Raw genomic sequence first — 20,164 nt, forward strand, 5'->3', positions numbered from 1 at the left:
AACGTTCATTCTGGCATCTGGTTTGAGGTTTTAGTCTTTTAGTCTGTGGTTGGTTGGGTTTGTTGCTTTGAGGCCTGTGATGAGGCAGAATGTCATCAGGATAGGAAAGATGTGGTGGAGGAAAGCTCGCATGATGGTATCCGGGAAGCAGAGGGAGAAAGGAAGGAAGGGGGTGGGGTTATAATGTGCACCTCCCTCAAGGGCACACCCCCAGTTAACCTGACCTTGTTCCACTAGGCCCCCATCTCCTACCAGTAGTCCCATGGGCCAGTGACCCAACCTTGAGCATATGAGCTTTTGGGGGACATTCAAGATCCAAACTGCACTAGAGATGTACTCAGAAGATGATAACTGGGAACCCCGATCTTAAGTCGATAAGGGGGCAGGCATGTTCCAGGCAGAGGGAACAACAAGTGCAAATGTCCTGAGGTAGGAATGTGCCTGGTGTATTTGAGGAGAAACCAGTATGGATGTAGTGAAGCAAGCAGGGGAACTAGTACTACAAATAATAATTGCGTGTGCACGAGTGTGCATGTGTGTGGTGCACATCATGGATACTGCAGTACATTCTGACACTAGCCACCCAGAGTTAATGCGTCCTCAACCTGACTGTCCTTATTTCAAACACTCCAGTTCAGGAGTCTCCAGGCACTTGCACCTCTGACCCTTTTTGGGCACAAATTCAGAGATTTCCACAGCCCTTTCTGGCTTGATAATTTGATACAGTGACTCACAGAATTTAGGAGAGAATTAAACTTAATTATGACTTTGTTTTTGGTACGGTACATGGGGTTGAACCTAGGGACTTTGCATTGAGCCACAGCATCTGTCCTTTTAATGTATTATTTTAAATTTTGAGACAGGCACAAACTTTAGATCCTCCTGCCTCAGCTTCCCTCAGTGCTGGGATTATAGGCGCACACCACCGCCCCTACCTTTCCTGACAGATTTTTAGAAATGAAGATACAAATCAAATGAGGAGACACATAGGACAAGGTCTAGAGGGTCCAGGGTGTGGAGATTTTGAGCTCTTCCTGTGGAATCACTCTTCCTGCACAGTGATGTGTTCACCACATGGGAAGCTCTTACGACCTTGTGTGTCCAGAGTTTTGACTGAGGTTTTGCTATTAAATCATTGGCCATGAGATTGGAATCAATCTCCACCCTCCCTCTCTCCCTGAGGTCAGCAGGTCAGGTTGATATTGACTCTTTAAGGTTAGCAGAGAGATGATCTTTCCAGCAGGGCCATCCCCTTGTAGTCACCTCAATTAGCATAGCCTGGGCATGGTCCACGAATCGACAAGAGTATCAAAGTCACTCTTATGCCTTGGAATATTCCAAAGGTTTAGAACCTCTGTCAGGAGCCTGGACAAAGACCGGACAAATTCTTATGAGACAGGGGTGTTGAAGCAATCCTGAGGGCTTGGGTTTTTACTTTGAATGACATCAGAAGTCATTGTTAGATTTTGAGCAGAGGACCAACATGGTATGATTTCTGTTTTAACAAAATCACCCCGGCTGCTACACGGTGTGATTGAAGTCCTGCGTATGGTTTGTTTGTTTTTTTTGTCTTTTTGGGACAGGGTCTCACTGTGCAGTTCAGGATGGCCTTGAGCTCACTTTGTAGCCCACGCTGGTCTCGAACTTGCAATGATCCTCCTGCCTCAGCCTCCCAAGTGCTGGGATTACAGGTGTACTCCACCATGCTCGGCACCTGTGTATGTTTAAAATTAAAAAGTTATTACAGTAAGAAACCACATTACCATTAATTCCCCTCACTTCAAACACATTTATACCATCATTCTTGCCACTTTCTGAAACAGTTCTGGAAGTCTTCTTTTGTGATTGTCTTATTTGTGCTGTCATGGCTGCCTCAATGTCCTGAATTGATTCAAAGAGATGGTCACTTTGGGGAAGAGCCAGAAGTCACATGGGGACAGTTCTTGTCAATAAGGTAGATGAGAACACACCAGAATATTTTTTTTTAAATTTTGATTAATTTTATTGGTACACTTTTAGATACTCATAGTGATCACATTCATCAGAGGGAGTTTGTACCTGTGTGTGATGTATTTTGACCCCATAATGTTACAAGCCTGCCTTCCCATTGGATGGCACTCAGTAGCATTATTCACTGTAATTTTGATCACTCCTAGTAAAGATATTCCCAAAAGAGGACTTCCAGAACTGCTGCAGAAAGTTGCAAGAGTGAATACGTGGGACTGAAGTGAGGGGGAGTGTTCTGAGGGGGATGAATGGCAATGGGTCTTTTACTGTAATAAATTTTTAAATTTTAGACATTCGCCATATTTTTCGACCACCCCTTGTTTGTTAAGAGTAGACTGTGGGGTTCGGGGGAGATTCATTAGGCAGCTAATGCAGCCACCCAGTCTCAAGATGCTGTCTGGGCACTGGGCAGGTGGAAGGACCGTGCAAAGTAATGCGTGTCTGCAGGTCTTCTGAAATTAGAACGAGTAGGATTTGCTGATGGATTGGATGCAGGGTAGGAAGGACAGAGGAGTCAAGGGTGACGCTGAAGTTTTGTCTTAAGTTCCTGAAGGAATGAAATTGTCATTTCCTGAGAAGCCTTGATTTGGGGATGATCAGGAGCTCCTTTGTTTGTTTGTCTGTTTTGTGTTGGTGGGGATTGAAACTGGGACCTTAGGCACGCAAGGCAAATGCTCTATACTGAGCCACAAGCCCAGCCCAGGAGCTTGGTTTTGGATGTGTTAAGTATGAGATGCTAATTAGACCCCCAAGTGGAAATGGTAGATAAGCTAATGGTGAGTTAGACAGATGCGGCTGAGGCTGGAGGGAGAGAGCCAAGCTGGGATAGAACATGAAAAGAGATGTTTAAAGCCCTATGGCTGGAGGAATTCAACCCACGAGCAAGAGGAGAGTGAGAGCAGGACTGAAGCAAGGCCCTGGGAGTGCAAGACACTCCAACAGAAAGATGAGGAGGAGCAGCCACAGCAGGAGCAGCGAGGACCAGTGAGGGAGGACGTTGTCGAGGTAGCGATCACATGTATAAGTGCTGCTCTGACCAGCCATGCAGGATGAGGGCTGAGGGCTGCGGGTGTTCTTGCCTAGCATGCATGAAGCCCTGGGTTCAGTCTGTAGTACTGAAAAAAAAAATTCCAAACAGACAAGATGAGGGCTACGATGGGGACTCGTGTGAGTTCACGAGAGGATGAAAGGGGAAGGATTGCACTCCACTATGCCTGAGTATTTTTGCAAAGAAGAGCCAAGAATGGGGCTGAGACTAGCTAGATGGGCGGGGGGGGGAGGGGGTCAAGAGAATTTTTTTTTAAGAGGGGGTAAAATGCAGCTCTCTGTATTCCGATGCCTGTGGAAACAGCAGTTTAAGAAAGTAGCAGCGCTTGGTCATGTGCAGAGGAGACTGGGGCATGTCATAACTCTCCTCACATGCTTAAAAGACTGTCATATGGAAGAGAATTAGATTCATTTTATGTGACTCCAGAGGAAAGAATGAGGACCAGTGGTTTGAAGCTACAAAGAGAAGGGTTACAGTGCAGCCTAAATGAAAGCCTGAGTGTCCATTCATTTACTTGTTGAGCAGGGGACGCCTGCCTGGGACCAGCACTGGCCTAGGCACTGGCGCAGAGTCCTGTGGAGGACACAGCTCCTTCTAGCTGGTGGAAGCCAGGGGTGCAATGTGGTATGCAAAGTGCTGACCAGAGTGGAGAATGGGGGTTCAGAGGAAGGTCAGGCTGGGCGGGGCAGCCAGAATTGTTCCCCTTCCAATCACTGAGAGCCGGCTTGGCACAAATACATGAAGCTTGGAAGGACACTTGAACTTCAGGTACCAGGTACCTTTTCTGGATGACTAGGCCATAGAGATACAGTCTTCATACACATGATGCCTGACAGGCGGGCGGTGCTTTATCACTTACAGAGCACTGTTTGTCCTCTCCACAGCCCTGCCAGGGTTGATTGCTGTTCCCGTTGTAACTGAGGGGTTAACTGAGGGGCAGAGGAGTGACTCTTGCCTCAGGTCACCTATTTCAGATGACCTGATGGAGCTGGAGCTAGAATCAAATTCAGAAAACCCCTGTCCAGTGAATGCCCACTCCCCAGAGCTATGAAATCTGAATCTTATTCCCCATCCCCCTGCTTTTCCCATGCACAGGGTGCTTTGGGGCTGGGACTAGGACTCAACTGACAGACTGCTTTTCTCTACTCTGCTTCCCAGCAGGAGTCTGCAGTGATCAAGCCAGGTGCTTCCTGTCTTATGCCTGGGACTTTTCCTCCTGCTCCCTGCTCTGCCATGAACCTGCCCTTCTTCCTGTCCTTGCTTCACATTCTCTTCAAGAAGCTCCCTAAAGCTCCTGAAAGCTGCACCATTCCCTGTATTTCCTGGGCCTGCGGTCCTGGGGTTCCTTGGGTATTGATGAGACCGGTCTAGTCCAAGAGATTAAGGAGGATTCAACATCTAGAAGCTGTGAATGAGGGTGGGAGAAAGGAGAGGGCAAGAATAAGAAGGATAATAAATAAAGCTTACTTAATGGTAATATTGTCTCCATTTTACCAAAAAGGCAACGGAGGCACACTACTCCAGGCGGACAAGCAGAGCAGCTGCAGCCTGGGCATGCTGAGCCACTGCGCTCTGCTACCTCTCCAAACTAGGAAAGGCTTCTGTTCCACAGCACTGTTTTTGAGGCTTCAGGGTGCTGAATCTGTGGGTAAAGAAATAGATCTGGTCCCTGCCCTCCGTGAACTCATCGCTATAGAATCACAGAACATCAGAGCTGGACAAGACCTTGGAGGTGCCATCCAAAGTGGGACACAGGAAGGTGAAGTGAGATGCCCATGACAGGGAAGGGGAGTGCACACCTTTATACACATACAGAAATAACATGAAACATACAAGTCGGCAGTTCAAGGCAGGCCCTTTCACAACCACAGCCAGCACCTGTGAGAGTGACTATGGTGCGCGGGGCCCTAGGTGCTGCCACAGAAGTGAAGCAAAGCCGTGCTCACCGGTCACAAGGGAAATGACAAAGGTAGGAAGTGGTCAGACGCTGATCAACACCTTTCACAAATAATGGGCTGTCCAACTTGGTAGCAGTTGAGCTTTCTTCTAAGAGACGTGGGAAAGATAAGGTGGAGACACTAAGGGATGTAGCATAAAGTGAGCTCAGGGGTTCCAGGAGAAGCAGGCAGGTGGGATTATCAGGAGTGGCCTGGGAGAGGAGGCATTTGGAATATATTTAGGAAGAATGAATAAGATACTGGTAGGAGGAAATGGGAAAAGAGGAAGGAGTTAATTTGGGGGTTATTGCAGTTCTCCTGATGTTCATTGAGAGTCTCGTATGAGCAAGATTTCCTGGATAAGTTTCAAGACAAAGTAAAACCATCAGGCCTGTCCTTGTGTAGCTTGCAGTTCAGTGCTTTGCGGTTAGAGAAGGCACAAGTCTTGTGGAACTAACTGCGGTCTTCACTCAGGCCGGGGCACTACACCTGACTTGTGTCTTAAAGGACAAAGAGGAATGAACCAAGGGACCCAAGGGAGAGCGTGCAGCCTGAGGCGCAGGACCAGGGTGAGATGCAGTGTGGTATGGGCAGGAGTATCCTCTGTCCGACAGGCTGGGATTTCTCAAAGGTGAAGTGCATGTTGGAGGCGGCAGAAGAGAATGTTAAAGAGGTAAATAGCAGTCGGGTTGGGCAGGACCTAACCTAATTTGTACTTCATCTGAAGTCAATGGGGAGCCATTGGAGGGTTTTACACAGGACGGTGATATCGTCAGATTTGTGCTTCAGAAAGATCATTCTGGCAACTGTGTGGAGAATGGATTTAGGAGGAGCATGCTGGAGGCAGGGGAACCAATTAGGAGGTTATTGCAGTAGTCCAGGGGAGCAATGAAGAGGACTTCACCAGGGAGGTGGGTATGGGGAGGAAGGGATAAAATCGAGACCTATTTTGGAGGGATGTTCAGTCGTACCTGCTCCAGAGTAAGAGAGAGGAAAGTCTGGGTGAGTTTCAGGCTTAAATGAAGATAGGAGGCAGAAGCAGCACTGGACAAAAAGACTAAGGAAATAAAGCTGCGAATACCCACCCGCATCTGAGCAGCCATAACCCCTTAGTGAACTAGGGAGGATTAGCAGAGCCAGCTTCACAGCTTTTTATGGGCTGAGCTGGTCTCAATTAATGAAGAGCAATTCCTGGGAAACCCTGGGTGAGGACCAGTGGCTTGGGAGTTCTTCAGGTTTAAAGCCCAAACCCAGTGTCTGGAGGTGTAGGGGTGGAAGGAGAGACTCAAATCACTCAAGCACTCAAGATGCATCTTTGTACTCAGAGCTGTTGGTCCCATTAACCCACACCTGAGCTCCCCCTACCACACTGAGATGCGTACATGTGGGATATGGTTGGAGCCATGGATTCCTGGGTCCTAGGGATGCTACTGCATCTGTGAAGTCCCAGACGATAGTACCGCTCTCACCAGCAACGCTGTAGTGAAACAGGATCAGTCCAATTCCGTCCATGCTGATGTTCTGCAAGGCATTAAGAAAATCAGATAAAGGGCTCAGAGGCTAACAGGAATTCAGGAGAATATTGCCCATTAAACAAGAAGTCACTGGCTCGAGAGGCCACCAAGCACTGTAGTACAATGTGTTCAGCGCTCAGGGGACTTTTATGATGACGGGGAACCAGGGATGAGGGGCACAGAGACAGCCCCTGGGTAGGAGTCCAGAGAAACTGAGTGCTGCATCTGGCTTTGTGTTTGACCAGCACTGTGACTTCAGGAGCTTCATGTCTCCTCTGGGCTCCCAGTTCCTCGCCTGCACAGTAAGAAGACTGGATTATTAGATCCTGGAAATTACACATCCTTCTTGAGCTTTCGAAGTTCATGATTCTGAGGGATGCGGTCAGATACTCGCTCTAAGTTCTAGTTCAGTGGCGGCAAACCTGTGGCGTGTGTGCTAGAGCAAGTTGTCTGTTTGTATCACTGAAAGCTCTGAAAGGTTCGCCATCACTGGTCTCACTGATCCTCCCTTGGTCTCATTCTCTTCACTTTTCCAGAGCCTTTTTAACTTTTCTGGATTCTTGATAACTGGAGAGCACGGAGTCCTCTTCTTGTCTGCCCACACTTTGTTCTGCTTCAGCGTAGACCTTTGTGGGGAGAAAGAACATCTGCTCACCATCGCTCAGAGCGAAAGTTCCCGCCTCATCTATTGGTGGTGGCTGACTGAGTCTGTGGTCGTGATGGTGGAAGTGATGGGTGGGGCACAGGAGCACAGGAGCTCTTGTGCTCACACCTAGCCTGCTCCCCTCCTCTAGCACCTGCACTCACACTATTCCCTCCTCCTGAGAATGGGCTTCTTCTCCCTTCTGTGGTCTGTCCTAAAGCCAGAGGAACCCGAGAACCCTGACTTCTAACTCCTACCTCCAGCCCTTATCATCTACAAAGGCAGCAGATAAGCTGTTACTATTAAGAGTTCCAAGCCACATGACTAATATCTATTCATGACAGTGTTGACATTAATGAAGTGGAAACAGTGACTGATACTTTAAGTATTTACGATGTGTCAATACTTAATCCTCGTTGAGTATTTAATCCTCACAGTGGTTGGCACTAACCAGTAAGCAACACACAACCACAACACCACCAACACCACAGGAGCTGTCCCTGCTATGTGCTTCCTGTTGCCTCCTTTGGAGAGGGATACAGCATACGGACACCCACACTGTTATCCCTCCTGCCCTCTCGCTTCTCCTCTCATTCTCCCTTTCTGCTTACTCTTCCTTGGGAAGAGAATAAGAGAGTAATTTTTTAAAATTTTCCATTGAGAGGCCGACCTGTGAAAATGGTTCACTACTTTCTTGATCCAAAAAACCCCATAGAATTCTGAAAGTCAAGAGATTCAAATCTTCATGCTTACGTTAAGGGCATCCCTGAAACCTCCCAGACTATCAAAGCTGTGTATGTCTGCAAGGCCAACAAGTATCTGAGAGAGGTCACTTTAAAGAAGTGATGTGTGTCATTCTAACGTTACGGTGGTGGAGCTATATAGGTGTGTCTAGGCCAAACAGTGGGATCGGACACAGGGTCTGTGGCCCAAAAAGAGTGCTGAGTGTTTGCTGCTCATGCTTAAGAAAGAGAATAATGCTGAACTTCAGGGTAGATGCACCTTTGTACTCAGGGCTTGGTCCCATTAACCCACACCTGAGCTCCCCCTACCACACTGAGATGCTCCCTGCTGAAAAGGAACAAACTAGTCCTAAACCAGGAGAAGAGGTTGCACAGAAGAAAAAAAATATCCCAGAGGAAGCTGAAGAAACAAAAATGTGTGGGGGTGGGTGGGGTTTGAGACAGGGTCTTACTATGTAGTTCAGGCTGGCCTTGAACTCACTGTGTAGCTCAGGCAGGTCTCGAACTTGCAGCAATCCTTTTGCCTCAGCCTCCTAAGTGCTGGGATTACAGGTGTGCACCACCACGTCCAGCAAAATAGAATTTATGGCATGTGAATAAGTTCAGCATAAAATGAAGGTAAATAAAAGTTTTTTAAAAATCGCTCCGATGGCTCCCCATCATCTACACGATAAAGCCCAAAGTCCTTAAAATCACTTTGAGTGGCTACTAGATTGCACCTCCTTGACCAACCACCATACCAAGATTTGTAGAAATGCCTTCCCGTGCTTTCTGGTCACTAAAACTGAAAACAAGTCCCCTCTTCCCTTCAGCTTCCATGGCCTCCCAACCATTACGTCTTGTTGGTTTTATCCCTTCACGCATTTCCTATCCATTCCATTTCTCTTTATCCGCTGTCTTAGTGTGACATCCTTATCATTTCTCTCCAGGAATGGAGCAGTGCAGCTGCTTCCTGCTATTCCCACTCTTCCCCCAAAGCCTGGCAGAGTTAATAACTTTTCCTAACCACTACAGTAAAATCCAAACCCTTGGTCCAGCATGTATTCAGTATAATCTGGCACCTGCTCCTTCACTGTCTTATCTCTCTTCCCTCCCTCTCTTGAACTCTAACTAATCAGAGCTGCTTGAAGATGCAACCATCCACCTAGCATCCCTGCCCAGAGCCCGCTGGGAGGCGCTCCCTGCACCGACGCTTCTCCCGCTCTTGGTAAACACCTCCCCCATTTCAAATCTTAAGGAACAGTGCCTGTGGCAAGCCTTCTTGATCATTGGCCTTTCATGGTACCTAACCTAAGGTGGCATTTACATGTGGAAGTGTGTACTCACCTGTAAATTCCTTGAGACCAAGAGTATAAGATTTGACTTCTTGTCTCCGTCCCCTAGCCTAGTGTGTGACACATAGTAGGGTAGATGCACAGTGAATATGTGTGCATGAATGAATGAATGAATGAATGAATGAATGGCATTCAAGACCTGCTTCAATCTGATCCAGGCTATGAGTTTCTTCTTAACTTATGTAAACAGTAAAAATTCAGCTCCTTGTAATTCCCATGTACAAGGAGCTTGCAAGCACTTCTAAGTAGCTATTGCTTTACCCTTGCAATCCTACTCTTCTACAAATACCTATGTCCCAGCCATGCCAGACCATTTTCCAGACATGCCACACACGTCCCTGCCTTTTTGCCCAGAAGGGATGCATCTGCCTCACTCCCACATCTGCTTACTCAAGGGTTATCTTTGTCCCATGCAAAATGCTCAAATTCACCTTCTTTCTCCAGCATGGAAATGAAGCATTGTTCTTCTGCACTTCAAACCTGATGATTGGCCTGAGTCCTCCATTTAGCTGAAGATACCACTGATACCTCAAGAGCTAGGCTGTGTCTTATTAATCCTGTTATCTCTATGGTGCTCAGCATAAACACTGGCACCCAGTAGCGACCCAACCCTTGGTCTGCTGACCAGAATGGAACCAGAGTGAATCATTTCTTTAAGTTTCAAAATTCTTCCATAGTTTGCTGGAACCACATGCCAGAGAGAATGAAGAAAGTGATGGGGTTGAGGTGGAACAAGGGTGAGTGAGGATGAGGTCAGAAGGGAGACAGAAATTAACCAAAATTACGAGCAAGAATTCTTGCCACCAGGTTGCCTGAACACTTGCAGTAGCGTCGTTATCCCTATGATTTATTTCTTGATGATCATAAGTATCACGCTGTGCTCGGAGTAATGTGCCAGTGGCCGAGCTGAGCTCATGTGGGGAACTCCTCAGGACACTTTTGCAAAATGGTTTGCACAGCCCCTCCCCTGGCTTCGGAGAGCTCAGACCATCCTGAGAGTTGGAAGGCTTCTCCCAGATCTTCTCTGCAACCCATTCACTTTACAAAGGAGGAAACAGAGAAGCATCTCACTTGTGGTCTCCCTGGCAGTAAATGGCAGAGATGGCATTCAACCACTTTTTCCGATTTTAGCTGACACTGTGTGTGTGTGTGTGTGTGTGTGTGTGTGTACAGTGCTGGGGGTAAAACCGAGTGCTTACACATGGTTACCACTGAGCTTCACCCTCTGCTCCTGGAGGGCATGGTTTTTGTTACTCTTTGTACTAAAGAGTCCTACCAGGTTGCCATTAGAATTGCTCGTATTTTATCTTCACCAGCTCTGTTCAACAAATGTTTCTTTTATGGAGTATCTACTCCAGCGGAGAGACTGCTAGGGGAGGTTGAAGCCCTAGAGGATGGAGAAGATGGAGGCTCATGCTGGGCACAAGTTTACTGCCTAACTATGTCGGAGGTCAAGGTCCTTAGGGGTGTGCACATAGGGACCTGCCTTCGTGAGCATCTTTCAGGTTATTTCCTTGGGCTTGCGCCATTGTTATCACTCTTTTACCTGATCAAACTGGGGTTCAGAGAGCCTAAGGTGGCTGAGCCTTGGTTGAGCCTAAGGCCCATGTACTTGCAACTCTGTCACCTGCCTTTCCTCTGGATGGAGGCGAAGGAGGAAACCTGGGTTTGCCTTGTGTGCTGTGGACCCACCTGAAGAAGGTGGGAGTGAGCGAGGACACCAAGCTGGGGGAGGGGGGTCTCCTCAGCTTCTCCACGCTGACATTTGCTGTCATCACCAGCAGCTGTTCCCAGCTCAACGGCTCCACTCTCCCTGGTCCCCTCAGGCCCCTTCCGCTTTCTCCTGGAAGAAACGCATCTTAAATCTTCCTCTTTTGCAGCTCTTACAGAACTGGGGATCTAAGAGCGATCAGGTTTGCGGGGACCTCGGTGCCTTTGCTGAGAAAAACTCTGCGTTGGTTGCAGAGGCTGGCGCAACAGCCCCCTCCTCCCTGTGCCCTGGCTGTCCAAGCACTGTCTCGGGAATGCCAACATGCCGTTAATTTGTGTGCCTTGCAAATACTTTATTGGCATCTCGTGGTGTTGAAAGTCATGTAATTATGAGCAGAATTTATATGTCGCCAGGGCTGCCTGGGCGCCCTCCCTGCGTCTCCTTCCAGGCACTGCAAATATTGAAGGCTGGCTTAGAAAAGAATCAAAGATACCCGCCTTTATATCTGTGCGCCCTGTAGATAAGGTTTTAATTGAAAATTGGTTCATCTGTTCCCCATGCCTAATTACAAGCCGCCTGCACTGCCAACAGAGCCCACCGATGGGAGCCCAGCACCCTCAAGGAAGGCCTGAAGTTGGGGTCCCGGATGGAATGGCGGGGACCCTGGCAGCTTCTGCTCTTCCGCATCCATCACCTGAGGCTGCTGGTTTCTTATCCATGAGCTACACTAGTGTTTGCAGGCGGGACTCTCCTCACCTCCCTCTCCCGCCCTCTCCATGGCTGGTAGTTCTCCAGTGAGGACAGGATGTGGCTTGCAACCTGCTTCCTCCCTTCTGCCCTGTGAGGATATGCTCCTCCCACCCCATCCTGCCCGCTCCTTTCCTTCCAGCCCAAGTGGGCACAGCCAGTCCTTTTTCGTCAACACCATTGCTTTTCTAGCTCTGGGCTTCCCCGCAGGCTGCTCACCTTCATCGGGGCACTCGTTCCCCATCCGGCCTGTGCCCTCCTGTCCAAGAGGCCGTATTGGAGCTGTGACAGACCTGCCCCGTGTCTCCTTGCCTCTCTCACCAGGCGGGCGCATCCTCCTCCCTCTGCAGCCCCTGAGGAGGTGCTCAGCAGTGCCCTAGGGCTGAGGGAGTGGCTCACCGGCTCTGTGTCTTCTTCCAGGGACCCCTCAAGGCTGATCACCGTGAGAGAGGCTGACTGCCTTGCCTGGGCAGGGCCCCAGGCAGAAAAGGAGCACTCTGGAGTTGTCCGTAGCCTCCACCCTCAACTGCCCTCTCTTGGCCCCAGTCACACGTCACTGCTGTCACATTTGGCTCCAACAATAATTCCCCTGCCAGAGAGCAGAGCAGGAGGAAGAATTCATTTTCCAGCTCCAGCTGGGCGGCTGTGAAATATGATTTCTAAAGTGTTAATAATGCATCACGTTTAGATAGCACTTTACATCTTCCTGAGCAGCTGGCTGGGCAGGGGGGCTGACAGCCTGGGCTTGGGGCTGGCGGGGTAACTCCTGGTCTCAGCTCTGGACTCCTCATCTGGAACGCATGCCTACTCCCTGCTGCCTGAGTTCTCGTCCTGCAACGGAGAGGGAATCACTGCGTCTCACCCTTCTATGGAGGGGTCTCCCTTTGCCACCCTCGGCCTCTTCTTCCAGACCAGCATTTTTTCCTTATTTGTCATCTAGAAAGCTTCCAGCATTTCTTCATTCACCCACCAAACCTTCATCAAGTGGCTTTCATAGGGCAGGGCCTAGGATGCAGAGATGCCGCTGCCCTTGGGATGTATTGGGAGTGGATGGAATAGAGGTATGCATCTCCCACCTCCTGCACTGTGGCCCAAAGTGAACACAGTGGAGGGCGGGATGACAGCTCCACTGTGCTTTATTGGCCAGGGATAGGGAGAAGGAGGCTGAAGAATGTCCTCTGCAGGCCTCCAAAGTCCCCAGGATAACTCAGCTCACATCTGTGGACCCACATTCTACATGACCTCTGAGACCCAATGCTTTGTCTTTTGTGACGGGCTCGGAGCCCGCAACCTTTAAAGCCTTTGAACTTCCAAGACCTGGAGCCTTTTTGAACCCTCCCACTCTAGCCCTGTTCCTCTCACACATACCTATGAGCTGTATGCCCTCCTCTTCATTCCTGCCCAGCGCTTTGCACAGACCCAGAAAGTTTTCCTCAGCCCATGCCCCCTGAGCCCTTTCCCACCATCCTTCCAGAGCCTTGGAAGTCTCTGCATCTCCGAGCCCATAGCCACAGCTGCTGCTCCGAGGGAGCCCTTTGGGAGGGAACCAAGGGAAAGAGAAGAGGTGCAATGGTTACCGTGGCTGCCCCATGCTTCCCTATTGCTCTCACCCTAAAGACAGTACCCTTGACCTTCTAGAGTACCCAGGTACTGCTCTTCTTGGAGCAGTTGAAAATTATATGGAAATTCTGTTTTTGCAAGTAAAATTATATTAATTAGTAGGTGACCCGGATTTGTAGTTTCTAGGAGTGCTGCTTCTGCCACTGACAGTCTGTAATGTCTTTGGACCTCACTGACCTTATCTGAAAAATAAGACCATTGAAGAGGTGGTCACTGGGCGCTCTCTCTATCCCTCTTTGATGACATTGCTACTTCAAACAATTCCTTGTTGAATTAGGAGGTAGAAAGAAGAACGCTTTGATAAGTGTGTAATTGCCTTCCATCTGCCCTGGCTTCACAGGGCAAGTTGGGGTGTGTTTTCCTGGAGGGGTGTCTTTCCTGTGTTCTGTCATGTCATCATAGATAGTTTAGATGTCGTCAGCCACATCTGTAGCCTGTGCATCCCCTCCAGAGTAGAAGCTTTCAGAGGACCAGACCTGGGGCTCTGTGATTCTGTTTGCACCTTTTCCTGCCCCGTTAGCTAGAAGCATTGTGGTGCTTGGGATGAGCAGGATGCATCTCCCTACCCTCAGCGCCTCTGACTCCTCTCACTTCCTAGGAAGACAATTCCTCCCAAGTTTTCCCAGCGGGTTCTGCTGCGGCTGCTGTTCAGCTGACACCATAGCTGACGAGTTATTAAAAATCCTTCATTATTATTCTGTACTGTCTCCCTCCCTCTTCCCTCTCTGCCCTGCCCCAGGTTTCCAAGGCCCATGGCTGTCACTGAGAAATGCCTGGAGGCCCCTCACTAAGAGCAGAGGCAGACTTTTCCACCCCTCCCTCAAAGCGACCCCCCAGATACTGGCAGCTGGCCAGAGGCAATGTGTCCCACTCGGGGATGGGGATTGTGACACCAGGGCTCCTGATCCTGCTTTCTGCAGGACTCAGGGAGTTGCTGCTGGTGCTATGGGCAAGGAGGTTTTTATATCAAGAAAGGCTTGGGAGGCAGAAGGGGTTTTCACTCTCCCTGGGATCTTGGTTAGGGAGACTCCTCTTAGGTCTGCACGTTCCAGACGACATCTGGGACCCGCTGCTTTATCCCCTGGGGAAAGAATGACAGGCTAACTCCATCATCCCACTCCGTGAGCTAGGGGTCCAAACCAGCTCATCCATCACACATCCTGATAATCAGATTTGGCTGTGGCAAGAACAGAACATAATACTCAGCTCCTCTCCCCAGCGCTTCTGAGACAGCCCCTGATGGGGAGGGCCTTGCTCCTTGGGGATGTGAGGTGGGGGAGGTCCTTGTCCCTGAGTCCTGTGGCAAATGAGAAGAGGCTAGAGCAGCTCAGCACCCTGTGCAGCACCCTGCCAAGCACCCTGCCTACCACAGCCTTCCCGTGGACACCCTATGAGAAGCACTTCCTTGCGCAGGGGCTGGGCAAAGGGTCAGGGCTTTGAGTCGAGTCGTCAGGCTCTGCCCGCTAGACGGGAAACCATTCACTTCCTCTGTTAGATTCCCTTCTGCTCAGACTTGCCTCTTCAGACCTATACCTAATGTCCTCACTGCTGTCTCCAGCATCAGGTCTCTTTGACCTGAGCCTCACAGCCTTGGCCGAAGCTCCCCGACCTGTATTGTTTCTAGGACCCCTGGGCAGGAGGCAGGACAAAGGGGCAGAAGGCTTGGGGGGCTGGTGAGAGAGCATTCATAATTATCTGCAGAGTTCTGGGCCTTCAAGGTTGAGCTGACACATTTTTATCTCTGCCTTTGTTGACCCTCATGAATTCTGAGGATGACCCCAGCCACCCACCCTTGCCACCACCCCAACCACCCAGGCGTGAGGACAGGAAAAGCTGACATTAGCATTAGGGGAGATGAAATTAGAGTTAGGCACACTGGACTTAGGGCGTAGATCAGAACTAGGATTTGGGGTGGACCAGTACTCAGTGTGGCCATTGCAGAAGGCAGGAGGGGTCAGGCTGGAAGCAGGGGTTACTGGCAAGGATAGAGGTTCATGTTAGGGTTAGCTCCTTGTTTATTCAATAAACACCTGCAGGTCACAAGGGGACTTAGGACCCTTTGCCTCTAAAAGCTTAAGTCCTACTTAAAATTTGGGGTTAGAGTTATTTTTCTAGTTAGTGGGGGTTAGAATTGGTGTTGGGGCTGTGTTAGTGGCTGCTGTTTGGACTTAGGATTGACATAGGAACGAGCATTGGGTGGCGTGTAGCCATCAAGGTCGGCGTGAGGTTTCTTTCCTCAAGGCTCTGCTAACTCTTCTTTCCTCTCATCGCTTACCCAAGCTTGTCTGTGCTGTCTAAGGCTTCCTGGACTTACTGGAATCCGTTTAATGACAGCGACCATCTGCCACCCTCCTAGTGATCAGCCCCTTCTTCTCCTGCTCCTCCTCCACCTTCCTAGCGGAAAGTCTGCATCCTGCGTTGAGGGGGTGGGGTGCTGAGACCTATCCCGTCTCACTTTGTCCTTCCCGAGGGTCTCTGAGCTCTGCCCCTCCTTCTGCATCTGCCCACCGGTAGTCACCAGGATGCACCATTTGGCCCATGCCCACCCTCCTTGCCCTGAACCTCAGCCCTTCACAGCCCCAGGTTCTCACACTTCTGTTTTTCACACATGTGGGACCCTTCTGTCTTAAGCAGAGTTTAAGTTTTCACCATTGGGGGTGGGGGCTCCTCGCTACTGCACTCTCCCTGAAGCAGTACCTTATTGCTCCCTCACTCTTTTTCCTTTCATCTGTTTCCCAGGTGTTGGCAGAAGTCCCCTGCCTCCCTCTCTTCTGTTTGCCCTTCCTCCTCTGCTGACTCCCTCAGAGAATATCCCCACCCCATCCCTTCTGCTGGCCTCCTCCTGCCCCTGGACCGGGGAAATTTCTTTTCATCTCTCATCAGTCAGGAGGGAGGGGCAGAGCCCTTCTAGAATCGCTGCATTTCCGGGTGATACAGGGTGTGGAGGGGTGCCACAGCAGGGGGCCACGGTGTCTTTTCCTCTCCTTCCATTCCACGCCTGGCCCCAGGGTGGTCCCCAAGTCCAAAGTGTAGAGGTGGCAGGATGAAATACCAGGATTCCCCGAGAGGTTTGGAAGGAAGTCCCAGAACTCTGAGCAAAGGTCAAAGCACTCCCATCTCTACTTTCCATTTCAGATAATTCTGTACGTAAATGCGCAGAGGGCCTGGTCCTTTGGTCTGGGAGGTTTCTCCTTCCTCAGCCTTTTTCTTGCTTTTGAACCCTTCTGTGCTCTCCTGAGAACCTGCCCCACCCTCCAAAACCCATCCATGGTGGCCTGCGAGATTGATTGGCTCTGATGTCCGGTGAAAGCATGGGCTGCTCGTTGGAATGCATAACACCTTGTCCCCCTCTCCAGGAGATAATCGAGGGGGAATATTGGCTCCTCCAGGAAACGAGGTGCTAAATTTGTTGTGAGATTGGTGTCACAAGCAATCAAAGGGAGCCTCTCCACATGGAGGGCTGGGCAGCTAGATGAGAAATCATTAGGTTATTGCAGAGACCAGAGACAGCAGAGGTGGAGAAGAAGAGACCCTCCCTCCCCACTCCCCTGGCAGGCCGGGGGAGCCTGGGAGATCAAAACAGGGAGGAAACAGAGATGGAGAATGCCTGTGAAGGAAGAGGCAGGCTGCTTTCCTAAGGGCTCTCTGATACCTGGGTCTCTGCATCGTGCTCGCCCCTGACCCTGTCAGGCACCTCTGCAGCTTTCTATGGAGGTTTAATGTAAATCTTCTTTAGTAGCCTGAGCGGTCCTGAGACTGGGTTGTACTGGTACAGAACAAAGAAATAAGTGAGCAGGGTGTGTGTCCCCAGATCAGCAGAGATTTTGGTGAGTAGAAAAGTTGAGAAGGCCACACAGGAAAGGCTGGTGAGGGCCTAGGCCTGAGTGCTGGCCTGGTTTGGGCAGGAGGGAAAGGAAAACCAGTACCTCCTCTGTATCCCCTCTGGAGAGGCTGCCGGAAGAGGGGGACTTAAAGGCTGCATAGCAGGCTCTGGCTGGGTGTAGGTCTCTTGGGAGAAGATGCAGTGGCTGGCAGGGTTGCAAGTAGGTTACTGTCTGTTTCTACTACCTGCTCCTTCTGTTATGGGGTCCTAGGCACAGCCTTGAAGAGAAAATCTCCCCATGGACTTTTGCCATGGATTTGTAGTTGGTCTTCACCACCATGTCCCGGACAAATGCCTTATGAACTTGTGAAAATAAAAAGGTGAATGGTTGGGACCTTCCTGGTCCTCCTCCACTCTTGGGGCATTTGTGTTTCCCCCAACATGGAAATTAAGGCATGTAATAACAGAAAGCCTAGGAGCAGACACAGAAGGCCCTGAGTTCCCCATGTTTCTCCTAGCCCAGGCATCATCCATCTCAGAGGCCTTGCCTCTGGACCATCCCTCACCTATGCAGGCTGCTGCCTTCTGAATGCCCCCATATTGAGACCCTGCTCCTAAGCTGTTAATTATGGAGCCTCCACTTCCAGGCTTCCTCAGCTCTCTGCAGCAAATTAACATTCCGTGCCCCTTGTATGTGTAGAATGAACCGAGTTAGACGGATCGATCCAGCAGCCAGTTGGAACTCCTTTTACTTTAGGCGGGATTGATCCAGATGACCCCAACTTGGGGCGACTAGAAATACCTTTGCGGGAAATCTTTTTAATGGAGATTAATTGGAAAAGCCTAGTATGTCCTGCTTATAAGCAGAAAGTGCCCTGTTCTCCCTTTTGTTGATTACCTAGCAACACATGTGTAGAGATGCACAGTAACAGTCACAAGGGTGCCTAGCCAGTCGAATGCAACCCAGGACATGAGTACCCCCCACATAACATACTCAGCATGCAGCCTTTTCCCTTCTGACTCTTCTCAAGCCTGTCCCCAAACCTTGCGAGGTTGACCCATGGGTCTGAGCAAAGCAGATCCACCACAGTTCCTACTTTCTTCTTTCTGAATCTGGATCGCTCCCTTTATCTATATCCATTCTCAGCAGCCCAGAAGTTTTTGGAGGGTAGAGACTGAGGAATGCCCAGAAAGTGTTAAATGTTTAAAGATGTCTGATCTTAGTTCCACTTTCTTTATGCTCCAGAATCCCAGCCACTTCCAACTGCTCGCTGGACTTTTATGTCTCCATGTCTTGGCTCATGCGGTTCCCTTTGTCTGAAATGCCCTTCCCCCAGTTCTGTGGCTGCTGGACTCCACCTCATCACTAAGTCTCAATGCAGCTTTCATCAGTTTATGTGTGTTTATTGATTATCCTTTGTGTGCTAAGCAAAGCCACCAGTGTCCAATGTGAATGGCTGTAGAAAAGGCCTAAGCTAAGAAGTCCACCAAGGTATAGGTCTTAGCCTAAGGGAAGACCTGTTTGGAAGTTAGACATGTCACAAAATGGAGTTTATTTGTTCATTCAACAAACTTCCTTTCAGATAGTCATGCAGTAAGCATCCATTAAGGCTCCAAGACTCACAGGTCCACACCCATGGGAGTGTTTGGGTTGCAGAGGTTCCCACATCTGTGCCTCCACCAAGCCCCCTCTGATTTCATCTCTTCAGCATTGGTCACTATTGGATAGCATGACAGTAGTTGGAGCTTTTAGCACTTAACTGGCTGCTAACTCATTGGTCTCCCCAATGAGAAGAATGGTAGAATGTGAAAGCAGAAGCCTCTTTCCATTTACCCAGCATGGCCATCTCTCCAAGAGAGTATTCGGCTTCCTACACACACCAACCAGGCTGAGCTATTTGTAAGATGATGAAAGATCATATTCTCTCAGCTTCATACTGTTGCCCATGTCCTCTGCCTTCCCAGAACGGTTTTTTCTCTTCTCTGCCTGCTTACCAGAATAATTCCTACTCATTCCTCAGAGCCCCATGTAGAGGTCACTTCCTATAGGATTTTTTCTTGACCTGAAATTACTTTTCTCCGTGACACTCCATCCGTCGGTGGCATACATCAGTCACATGGTGTTTTGTGGATATTTGGGGACAGCTGCTGGATGGTGGCAGGTTTGTCATGTTCATCTGTGAGTCCAGGATAGAGCCTGATATGTAGAGGCATTCAGTATAGGTGGGTTACATGAATGAATGTATACTGAATCAAGTTGACTTTCTCCGTTTTATCTTTTAATCATGAATGCAGACAACCTAACAAGCATTTATTGAGAACCCAGATGTGCAAGGCATTGTTGTACCAGTCATTTTAGAAGATATAATCCAAGATTACATCTATTGTAATCAAGGAATTTACCAACTAATCATCTGTAACAGGAACCAGAATAAAATACAGGAGAGCTACAGACTAAACCACAGGTCTAATGGCCTATGATTATATTCAGGTCCCATCACTGCCTTGTTAAAAGATTTATGGTTAATTTTCATAAGACAAAGGTGTTGCCTCTGATTGCATCTTTGCTTACATACTAGATTTTGTTTGACCCCCTGTTTTCCCTTCAGATGCCTCTGTTCAGAATTCCTTTCTTTCAACTTCAGTCCACCTTGACTGAACTGTCATGAATTGGTTATTTGATGGGTGTATATCCAAAGTAAGAGGAAAATGTGTGAGTGTAAATAGAATCATAAAGCACCAGAGTTGAAAGGAATGTTAAATATTACCCCGAGCCCTGTGCAACATTGCTTCCAGGTGGGCACCCAGCCTTATCTTGAACACCATCAGTGATGGGGAGCTCACTGCTACATGCTATGAGGTTTATGTGACTAAAAATAAAAATATCTGTGATCTAGTCATGAATGTGTGGCCTGGATTTGTATGAGTTTGCAACACACCTGGGTTATGGGCTACACATGCGCATATAGAGTCCATCAAGTCAGCCTTACCTTCGGGCACTGGTGGGCAGCCAGATGCCAAATGGAGAGCATTCATC

The 20,164-nt window shown here is 49.2% G+C and overlaps 1 protein-coding gene across 3 annotated transcripts in view; it reads left to right on the forward strand.

Annotated features, from left to right (window-relative positions):
- Positions 1 to 20,164, forward strand: part of Kirrel (kin of IRRE like (Drosophila)) — a 99,310-nt gene that overhangs the window by 47,617 nt on the left and 31,529 nt on the right. The gene's annotated exons all lie outside the window — the stretch shown is intronic.

Source organism: Chinchilla lanigera, unplaced genomic scaffold (assembly GCF_000276665.1).
Source record: "Chinchilla lanigera isolate Chin_1 unplaced genomic scaffold, ChiLan1.0 scaffold00067, whole genome shotgun sequence".
In the NCBI taxonomy this organism is placed as follows: domain Eukaryota; kingdom Metazoa; phylum Chordata; class Mammalia; order Rodentia; family Chinchillidae; genus Chinchilla; species Chinchilla lanigera.